The following is an 11,516-nucleotide window of genomic DNA, read 5'->3' as shown; positions in this document are numbered from 1 at the left end:
GATGGCGGCAACTTACCGGGGGTTGACTTGCATCGATCAGTACTCTGTTGGGCGATACTCTCCTGAGTCTCCTGATATCTCTGGGCGAATCTCCCGGATTGGGCATTCTTTCTTTGCATGGGTCGCACGGACCATCTAGTCAGTGCTCTCCGTAATTGGCTAAAACTGGAGACGCGTTTTTTTCCAAGATTCCAGCTCGGGTCACGCTCCGCCCCGGCCAGTTCGAGATTAGCCCGCAAAAAAACCTGCTGCGCCGGTACTAATTCCGGCGTTGACATGCACGCTGATTGAAGTGCAACCTGTGTTTTGGTTTTTTAACAGTTTTAGACCCAGATCTACCTAAAATGCGCCCGAGATGAGTGATGATTATTATCCATTTCACACTCCAATTAGCCGATACCAGTGCTGGGACTGAGGAGATTGGAAATATTTGAGCACCCTTGGTCGCATTGCGAAACTTTTCATGTTTTTGCAGCCCTGATTTGGGATTCACTGCCTGTTGTTCCCCTCGTGCGCAGAATTGGTCAGTCTGATGCAGTCATGTGATGACCTAACCTTGACCTTGATTGGCTGTCTGACTGCAAAACGTGGCAACTTTGCAACAAAATCACACCCTGAAAATCGCCTCTCGCAGCTGTCTTCGTCCGACGCCGTCGGCTGATTACTGTTGCGCTTTTTGCAACTTATTGTCCGTGTCCAATGATTGGGTCTTCCGTCCATTGATCAATTTTACATCGGGCTGGACAACGTTCATCGAGCTGGACAACAATCAACCCAGCATCTAGACGCTAACGTCTTCGCGAATCAGGCGGTTATATCGGAATGTTTGGGTTCGAATCAAACGGTATCGAATCAGCAGAGAACACGGCGCTGTGTGGGGTAAAGGCGGACGATGTGCCAGATGTTGAGAACTGTGAAAGCATTCATGCTTTATTCACATTCTTGATACCCGCTTTGACGTTTTTTTAAAAATCCTGAGGCTGAGTCAGCGGTAACAATATTGCTTTCGTCATGCAATTTCTGTGCTGCTATATTTTTAACACGCACCCGGGTGGGGGTCAAATTGACCCCACGAAGGTTTTTTCCGGAATGGTTTCCAAACGGTGCTGCGCAGCCGCGCCAAATTTTGCATACTGAAGACAATTGAATAGCGGACGGTCTGATATCAACAATTTAGATGTACCTTGTAAGGTCGCTGAACTATAACAAGTCAAAGTCGGGCCATGGTTCCAGCGAGGGTAATTTCGAGGGAATATTTCAATCTGATCCAACAACGGAGTGTTAGAAGAAGTCACACATTTCTGAGATACTTTCTTAAGCAACACAACAATTTAGCGAACAAATAGCATTGATCTAGAGTGAGATATGAAGGTCAGACCAAGGTCAAAACCAACCTGAGCGTGTCGTATGGGAGATGAGACTCGCGAAACTAGCTGCGTGTGGCGAGATGGTGGACTGGGTGTCATTGTCTTTGTATTGAAACATTTAGATCGGTTTCGGAAAAGTTGGGCCCGAGATCGCAATTGGTGTGGCCCTTCGGTTGTATCCACACATTCCGTAGATACGCGGAGCGCGGTCCTTGGGGGTGGGTGGGTTGAAAGATGTTACATGCTGTATGGAACCACTACATTGCCATTGGTATAGCAAAGTTTTCCTCCGCATCCCATCAAAGATGCGCGGTCGGCTTGGTGACATTTACGACCCAATACGGTCATTTAATACAATTGCAAGGAATGGTTGTTTGGCTCGGTCGAAAGATAGAGAGCAACCTAGAGAATATCGTTGTAAAACATTCGTATCCATGCGTGAACAGAGTCGTTGCGTAAGTGTTCTTTTGTAAGTGTTTTTTTTCGCGGGAGATGCTGATTTTATCTCCATTATGTTTGCCTGGCTTTCATCTCAAAAGCCTTTGAAAGGTGGCCAGACATCATATACCACAAAGACATAGTTGCTAGGATTCAACCTGAGTGATAGAATGCTTTGCTTCTGCAAAGAACCATATTGCTCATATTTACATCGATAAGTTCAGCACCATCATATCCACGCTGCCCGCAGCGGCAATGGCAAGCATGGGGTAGACCATCCAAACACAACACAAACGCGCGTCATGGTGTGGTGAACATCGCCCGCCACTCTGAATAATTACGTCCTGCATTTCCCAAACTTTCAGACGACCGCCAAGCGACTGGGAACTGCGTTGCAAACTCTTGCTTGATCATTTGCTTAACACTCGGTCGCTTAACACTCGGTCGCTCGCTTACACGAACTCTCAGTTCGTGTAATTTTGGGCTGGGCCGAGCGCTCAGCAGGCCTTCACGGGGGAACTAATGTGGCGCGCCCGCGAAACCAATGCGGCGCGACGGGTTGCGGCAATAAGAAAAGGACATATCCCGGTGAAAAAGAACAGGAAAGGCCGCTTAACCGGTGTCAAAAGGTCCAAATTTCGATGCACGTGTAAAAATGTGTCAGGCTCACCTTCCTTCAGCTCTTTTTTCACAGCGCAGAACATTTCACGGTCATCCTTACCCGAGAGAAGCATTCCTGTCTTCGAGTGTCTCATCTATCGTTCACACACAGAACTAGGTGAAAGCTAGCAGGTGACAATGTCTAAAATGAACACAAAAACACATTGCACGTACGAAACAGAAAATGTGGCCAATAGAACAACAGGCAATGACAACAAAAGCTCGCCTTTTGGCTCGCCCTATTTTTAATTTTTAATAGTCGTGTCTTTAGTTCTTGGTCACTACATGATGCTTTAGAGGTGTTATATTTCTGGAAGTTTTCTTGACTAATCACATTCTACCAAGTTGTAACAAATATCGGCATGGCCCTTGCGGCGTTTCTATTGGCAGGTCGTCGAAATGTGGTTTCCAGACTTGACGTCGTTTTCCGCTGTACCCCATGTCTTAAGTTGCCTACTCACTCTGTCATGGCCGAATCTTTGTCAGGTTTACCTGCAGCATGCTGCACTAAAGACTAGTTTTGCACTAGGTGACATTGGCGGACTCCAGATCCCTGACGCTCCTGTAGGCTAGACAAGGTCGACATCGTTTGGTCATTTGTAGATGGCATGCACATTCGCCTGTGCCGTACCGGCGTTTTCACGTTCGTATCTGCTCTGGCTGCTGAGACCCCAGTCCTTAAATACGTCACCGAAATGGACTGGTTCATAGCTTGGGGTGGCCATAGCCATACGGACCCAAACTTTTGTTAACGTGCCCACGTGCGCCCACATTCAGCCACGCTTGTTTGACAGCTGCTGTAAGTACTTGGGAACTTCGCGTTGTTGTGGATTTCGCACTAACACGCTTCGACTGCGACACTAACGTCTCGTCGGATGCGGTTGCCATGGCTACAAGCCCTTATTTCGCTGCTTTACACGTGCCAGAAAAATGTTTACCTTTGGTGTCGTCTTTGTCCATTGGCTAAAACGCGACTGGATCAGCTGACAGACTCTGATGTACCTTGTAGCAAGCCTTCCCATAGAATTGTCTGGGTCTTTAAAAAAGCACGGCCGAAGGTAAATTTCGTGCGGCCGGTGTCCAAAATGAACAATTTCGTGTGGCCGATGTCCACAAGGAACAATTATGTGTGGCCAGTGTCCACAATGAACTTCGGTGCAAGGCTGTTCATCGGGTTCATCTGTTCCAGGACCCAGCCACACTGCCGCATCGCCGCAGCTGGAGTCACGTTCAGGGGTATTCGTGTTATGCTGCACAGGCAGCTGCCTTCCAACCACCTGGCAGCTGCAGCTTATATGAGGACGACCTTTAGATGTCGTAGTTTCCACACTGGTCTCTGATAACCAGAAAATTTGACACAGGCAGCGATTGATAAAGCTCCAGGTCATGACGGCTCTGAGGCATTAGCCATCCGACGGCCGGGCCGAAGGAGCCGTCCGTGGCGTCAGTAGAAGTCCAAACAGTTCGGCGCAACGTTGGCGGGCAGCAATGTAGATTCCAGCCCATCAGCATTTTGAGACTTTGTCCTTGCTGTTTCGGCCGGCTGATGAACTGCCTATGGACGAAAGCCCGGGGCGAGTGAGGGGGAGAGGGAGGGATATATGCATAAATGCATATATATGGCTATATATATATATATATATATATATATATATATATATATTATATATATGTATCAGAAGATGTTTATTTCTTTCGCCAGTCTCAACCTTTATCACGATGTGGGCCTGCAAATATTCGAAACTCACGTCTCACTCCTTTATCAAAGAATCACATATGCGTCTCGTAGCCTGTCACACACTCCCTTCCCCTTTTCTCGCGCGGGCCGATTTTGCCACAGGTCAAGCCGCACCGACCTCACCCGACCCCACCAATCATCACGCTCCGCGTATTCTAATGTTAGTTGGGCTTCGCCCAATCAGTGGCCTGGTCCGACCACTCCGGGTCACCTCACGGGACCAGGCAGCGCCAAGTGCCGGCGAACTCAACCCCACGAAATCACAATACCAACGCCCAATATTTCAACTAGAACAGTGATAAGCGCATGCGTTCAGTCTTCAAAAGTATGGAATTTAATTAAAAAGGGCGTAATGAGGCATCAGCGGGTGCACATCCACAAAATGACCGAAATGAAAAAAAAAATCGGGCTGACGAGGCTGACCTTGATCTCGCAGCAAACGTCGCTTTTGCAAGCCTCGCGACTGTTTAATAACGGAGAACAGGTCGTTTCGTCCTTCGCTTCGAAATAATCATTTTGTCGCGTGAATAAATATTTCTGTCCTTTGCCTGCTAGGTGACTTTGTTGTCTTTCTTTTAGCGCTGGCGCCGATTTCACCGAAACGTCGTGTGCGCCGACCACAAAGCAGACTTTCACCTTGCCGACTGCCACAGCGCTGAAACCATCCTATAACTGGGTAAAATAAAAAGTAACTGGATAACTTGATAAAATAAAAAAGTACCTGCGTGACATCGTGGCAAACACAATATCCTCACTTATCCCGGTGCACCAGCAAACTAATTGCCGATCGTGCGCCTTGCCGTGAGGCAACCCGAAAACAAGCTGACCAAGCAATTCACGAACTCAGAAATGGGCTCCAGATGATTTTGTTATCCCCCGCCGACTCCAACTCTGACAACACCAGGAGGGATCGCCACCCACACGGCACAACAGGAGAGAGAGAGAGAGAGAGAGGAGGAGGAGGGGAGGAGGAGGGAGGAGGGAGAGAGAGGAGAGAGAGGAGAGAGAGGGAGTGAGATGAGAAGAGAGAGAGAGGAGAGAGAGAGAGAGAGAGAGAGAGGAGGAGAGAGAGAGAGAGATGGAGAGATGAGAGAGAGAGACGAGAGAGAGAGAGAGAGAGAGAGAGGGAGAGGATGAAGGGAGAGCGAGAAGGAGAGGGAGGAGGGGGGGAAGAGGGAGGGCGAGGGGAGAGGGCGACGGAGATCGAGAGGGAGCGAGGCTTTCGTACGCAGTGAACACCTCAATACGCATGAGAATGTTGTCGAATATGTACTTGATCTATCACTGGTAGTGTTATCATTTCACACAACAAACTTTTGGTGTTTTTCAAGCTCCAAGGAGCTTACCTTTCCGCCAGCGTTGCTACTTTTTCCCCCAGATGGCAGACCACGAAAACATGGTTTAGTTGTTGTTCGATAACGTTTTTTGCGCCCCAGTTCGTGTAATGTTTTTGTCAGGACATCGAATGCTTCAAACCTAACACAAAAGCCAACATTAACGTGACATTCGGTGGAACACTTAGTATACATATGCATCTGTCTGATTTGTGCAACCTGATGTCGTCTTTATATACAGGACATAATGAAGCGCACACAAACTGTTCTATCCGCTGAAAACTTCTATTCTTTGGGCAGCTATATAACAAATGCTGCAGCAACTCAGCGGCTTGCTTTCTGAACAGGAAGATAAATTTGAAAAGGCGCAGCGGCTTCCTTAAGTTAATCGAATCGTCGTCCCGTTTTCTCGCGTGTTAGAAGGAATGTTCCACATTTTATGGTATTAAGATAAACATCAGGTATGATGAGAGAGGCTTACTTGTAGCTGTTGGTGAGCTTTCAGGTTTCAAAAACGACAGTAAGTGCAAAATTTCAAAGTTTGTAAAAATGCGCCCCATCACGTCATTGTTTGATTACGTCATGGAATTGTTGTGTGTCGACAGGAATACCTGGCGGCATCCAGCGGCCAGACCTAAACCTAAACCTAACCTAAACCTAAAGAATGACCTAAAGAATGTCTCGAAACGTACGAAAGCTGACGCCAACCGGCCATTCACGTCGCGGGCGCTGTGTTGGGTGGCGGATTAGTGAATGTTTTGTTTGTGTATTTTGTCTTGATGTTGGTCGTAAGAGAAGCTTTGGTGGGCTGTTTGACATATGCAACGTAGCGATCGCCAGCTTTTAGGGCAGATTATTAGTACCAAAGCACGATATGCCGTGAAGGCTGTCATATAGCGTCATGATTCTCTTACCGAAACCTGCCAAGGGCTGTTAAGGGTGTCAACACTGTATTGTCGACTTATCCCTGCCTGCAGTGCTGTATTCCTGACATTAACATCATGTGATGTGCACAGTAGTTACTTTCTTTATTATTTGTAACGGGAAATGCAGCTGTATGCAAAAATGGATAAATCTGTAACATTGCTACGAATTACTTGCCAAAACATTGTTATTTTTATAGTAAAGATGTCAGATTGAGCCATCAGGAACGTTCTTCTTGCCAAAGATTATTGATGCAAATGCTAGTTATCCTCGATATAACCATTGTGGTACAACAGCATTGTTGTTGGTGATAGTCATTTGGCGTTTTTAAATCCGTTATTACCAGTCGTTCACAAACAACAGTGTCATCGTGGCACTTACTGTGGCATGGCATAATGGAGAATGATACGGTTTTTTTACTGCAATCCCTGCTGCTTTCGTAATACATTCCATCATGAAAAGATGGCCCGGCAAGCATTTTCGCATTAATTCTGCATCTGACATATGACTGACCAAAAACACAAGGTACAGTATAGAAATCGCTCTCAGCAAAGTACACAAACAATAAGTGACATCACTTACTGAGCCTGTTTTAGGAATCCACAAAACATAGGTGACGAAGATGCAAATACGTCTTCTGCTTGCACATCCATGCAACGTGTTGCAGTCATTCGGCTGCTTTACTCAAAAATGCTCTTCACATAAGTAATAACACATGTACAACCGGAAAATATTATATGTTATTTAATGACACTGCAAACCTGCTGACCTTCCACAACGCCAGAGACATGCCAAGTGCATGTAGTTCTGGTTACGTGGGCGAAATGCAAAGAGGTGACGAAGCTGCTGGGGCAAATAAAGCTGATAATAAAGATGTTATTAAGTGATATCGAAGAAACCAACAGCAATGCTTCTCCACCTTTCTCAGCACCCAGCACCTCCCACAAGCTGCAGTGACTATAACAATGATGACTCAGAAGCAATACTTGCCTTCATACAAAATGTGTCGAGACATTAGTACGTGCATCCATAATAATACAGCACTATATTTTCAAAATTCTTAAGTGATTCAATTTTGCAAAGCTGTATCATCCGATATTATGCCAAGCATGCGCATTAATGAGCGGTGCTGACCTATCCCCACTGCTTAAATGAACTGATGATATAATGACTACAAGGGATTAATTACAAGCTGCAGTACCTCAATAGGTTCAAAATGTTGGCAAAATCATAATGAAGAAGTAAATGGTCTTTAAACACTCCTGCGACATGGGCGCTAGTGTTCAGTCAGTTTGCTGACATCGCGATTCTGTCGTGGTCAGACGCAAACCTAAAAATAGAGGCAGTTATCAATACATCAGGTTTTATTGGGAGTCATTAGATTTAAATAATACTAAAACAACGTTCTCTCTCAAAAGTACAAAGCTAGAACGCACACAACCCATCACATCAATATCAATGCAAGCCACTGGCACGCACCACCAGTGACCACACCCATTTCAAGCGCCTGATTCACACTCTTATGTCACATAAGTGTGGTCCCACACTTGCACAGCCCACAGGGTTATCAAATTGCAGGTGTTCTGGCAAATTCCGAACATGTTTTCGGTTATAACACCGCATTTCACCGTGAGCTATCTTCAAAACAAAGTCCCAACGAGGCTTCATGGTAATACAACTCAAGAGGTCGTACGTGAAGGACACAATTTTTTGTTCAAGATTTGAACATTTCCTACATGTTTTAAATATGTGATACAATATATATACATATATATATATATATAACTTCTGTAATATTCCCTAATTTTATTATGCCTTGCCAATCCATAAACACGTGAAAGGTTCTTCGTTTCCCTACATAAGGCGCCAACCGAGCTGCCTGTAAGAAATACGTCAGAAGAAGAAGAAAAAAAAGATCGTCACCAGGAGAAAAATGAAGATTTGCTGGCTCGTCTATTTTATAACCTCCGGGCGGGTGCCGTTCTTTTTTCGGTGCCGTACTTATTTGCAGACAGTGGCGTTCTCTTTTCATAACATTGATCCATGGTCTAAAAATATGGAAAAATTCCCCGTTGGCGACGAGCGCCGAACAACCCAAAGGTGCTCACGCCGCTCGCGACACGCATTCGGCAGCGAAATCTTACAAACAGCCAACCACCTTCCGCGGATTGTAGCATACGTGCCGCATCATCGGTCTTGCCAATCTGTCAAGCGGCCATCCTGTTCTGACCATAAACAGAAAACAGTCTGTAACATATTGGCAATTGTATGACGCTTTTATGACGACATCAATGCCAAGGCGACTTCATCAAAAGGTCCGTAAGATGGCTATTTTAGTTCAGAGCCCCATGTTAATTGGAATATTCCCTTTGACGACGCCTGTCTGTTAGGGTTGACGGGAGCAAACGCCTAGGGATATCGAAATATCATGATTTTGTGCACAACTCTCCACCCAACTTGCAACACGTGAATGCTACGAAAGCTTCATTCCCACGAGTTTCGATTTTGGAATTAATCCCACTTTTGAAGTAACTCTGGCCCGTAGTGCGCTACTCGGGTATGGTCCGTCATTGGGCGGCAGACAGCACGGACGTGGTGCAAGTGTAACCGCCAGCGGTCTTTTCCCACCACCACCAAGCCCGGTCTTGGGTTCGGTGCGATCAGCACGCCCCAGTGGCCCTCACACTGCCTCTCCACCTCACGTCCCGCACCGAGGTCCACATGTGTCAGGAAGTACGCGCGAGTCCCGACATGACGGGCAAATGTTACCCAGTGTCGCGTAGTTGTCAGCGGCCTGATTAGCTCTGCGGGGTTGTTTGCTCGTCTCTCGTTGAATCACGAAAGGGTCATCGAGGCCATCGGCGCGACAAACATGGCGTTCCATTGCGCGATAGCTGCCCAACGGTCGCGCAAACTCTGTCCCTTTGAACCTTGCTTTGTTGCACCGCGCTCGCCCCGCCTGACGAAGCAACAATAGCGCCCCAGGCGCGGTTAGAGAGATGTCTAGTACGATGCATGCGGAGGGAATCTGGTAACGAGCGGTGTGGCTGGCTTGTACCATATTAGCTGTTACGATATCGTATTGCAACGCTCACACAGAATCAGTGTCGCGAGCTAAGGCTCAGCAGCTTTTCATTTTGCACCAAAATGGCGCCGTCGCACATATTCAATCAAGGTCCTGATTGGTAGGCTTGTTTGTTTCAGACCGCGCGGAAACGAATCTTCACTTCCGGCATTTACTCAGAGGTTCCCAGCCTTTGAAGGTATTGATTCATTTTGCGCTGCGACGACAGATCCAAAATTTATGCCCAGTTTGTGGAACGGCTCGTCGTGAATTAAGACCCATAACCGCGCGGGCCTTGTTTGCACGACAAACCAGTCGTGTTCAACCATCACCATTTTGTTGAGCGTCGTCCGCGCCCTTGCAGGCACGGACTCATCACGTAACCACGGTGCGACTCCTTATGTTTGTCGCAGTACGTTTGGCATCATTCTGGCTCTGAGTGCCTGATCTGACCGCTGCCATCAGGCAGCAGACGAACCTTCGTTTCCGTCCGTAGCACGGCGTGTTGGTATGCGACAAGGCCCTCTGGCATGCCGCAGCCTGCGTCCAGGGGCCGGGCTTATCTGCGGCCGGGCACGGACCGCTGAACAAGCTGTCCAATGTCCGACCATGCGACGCCAATGCCGTCTTCAAGGCTATTGGACTAGTTAGGTATTGCCAACAACATGCATCTCCGTGAATATATATATATATATATATATATATATATATATATATATATTCACAGATTACTACTAGAAGTCGTAACAGCAAAGCTGGGTGTGCCGTTTAAGTTGAAAGCTTGCTCACAATTCACACGAGAATCACTTGGCCTACGTTATGGATTGTAACACACAGAATGGAAGTGTTTGATTGGCATCGGCCCAAAGTCTTGCGTCCAAGACTCTGTATTCCAGGCCACCCATGCAGAATTCAGTCGGGGGATTTACATCAAATAATTGGCGTATTGCTGCTGGGCGAGTATCAGGCTTGAGCTGGAGCAAATTAGATGGAGTTAGTCGTTTTATCCCTAGATTGCCTGCCCCGGGCTCACCGCTAACGATAAAAAGCGTATCGTTTGCGGTAATAGCCGAGAGAACACTCCAAAAAGCCTTATTAGAATTGCGCGCGATGACCGCGAAAGCCCTGCTGGAGAAAAGGCGTCATCTGCAGGTTTTTTGGGGCGAGGGGGGGGGGGGGGCAAGCACCTCCCAGGGTCTCTTCTCGAGCCTTATAGTCAAATCTGTAACATGTTAAGCACGTGGCTCGCATTAAGGATGCAATATTTTAACTCCACCCTGTTCAGCTGTCTGTCCGAAAGTATTGCGGTATGCACGCAGACATGTTTTGTTAACACGCGCCCGGGTGGCCGGCTAGATACCCTTCGCCCGAGTTGGGGGAGGTCAATTCGACCCCCCCCCCTCCCCTGAGATTTCGGGAACTAAGAAAGCTAGAGACACCAAATTTACAAGGTGTGTTGGCCCGTACGTGAAATCACTTAGGTCAGGGTTTCAGGTTGCAGGTCATGACCTTCGGGTCAAAAAGGGTAAAAAAGATCAAGTTCCAGGTTGGTCTCCGAAGTGTCCCCAGAACCTAGATAACCGTTTCTAAGCAAAAGGTCGTACTTTCATTCAAGGTCAGTGACCTTGTTTGACCTTTCAAAGGTCAAGGTGACCAAAATCATGCAAGTTTGCTTTAAGTTTTGCATTTGACTAAGCGACAAAGATTACGCTAGGCAGTATGTTCCTGAAACAAAATGTTGACCTGAGTCATTTTAGGTCCTATCCTGACCTCTAAAAAGTCCATGGAAGATGTATAATGCAGTCCCTGCTATCAATAAACTCGAAATGAGCACCAAAAACTTTCTCATACAGCAAGCCTCAAAGTATAAAAAAGTTTGTTCTTACCTTGGTGTGACCTTCGTACCTGACCTTAGGTTAATGTAATTTGCTCATTCAACTGTTGTGTTGCATAAGAAAGTGTCTCAGAGATGTATGGCTTCGTCAAACACT

Source organism: Pollicipes pollicipes, unplaced genomic scaffold (assembly GCF_011947565.3).
Source record: "Pollicipes pollicipes isolate AB1234 unplaced genomic scaffold, Ppol_2.1 Scaffold_7231;HRSCAF=8579_pilon_pilon_pilon, whole genome shotgun sequence".
Classification (NCBI taxonomy): domain Eukaryota; kingdom Metazoa; phylum Arthropoda; class Thecostraca; order Pollicipedomorpha; family Pollicipedidae; genus Pollicipes; species Pollicipes pollicipes.
Note: the sequence above shows the minus strand (reverse complement) of the source record.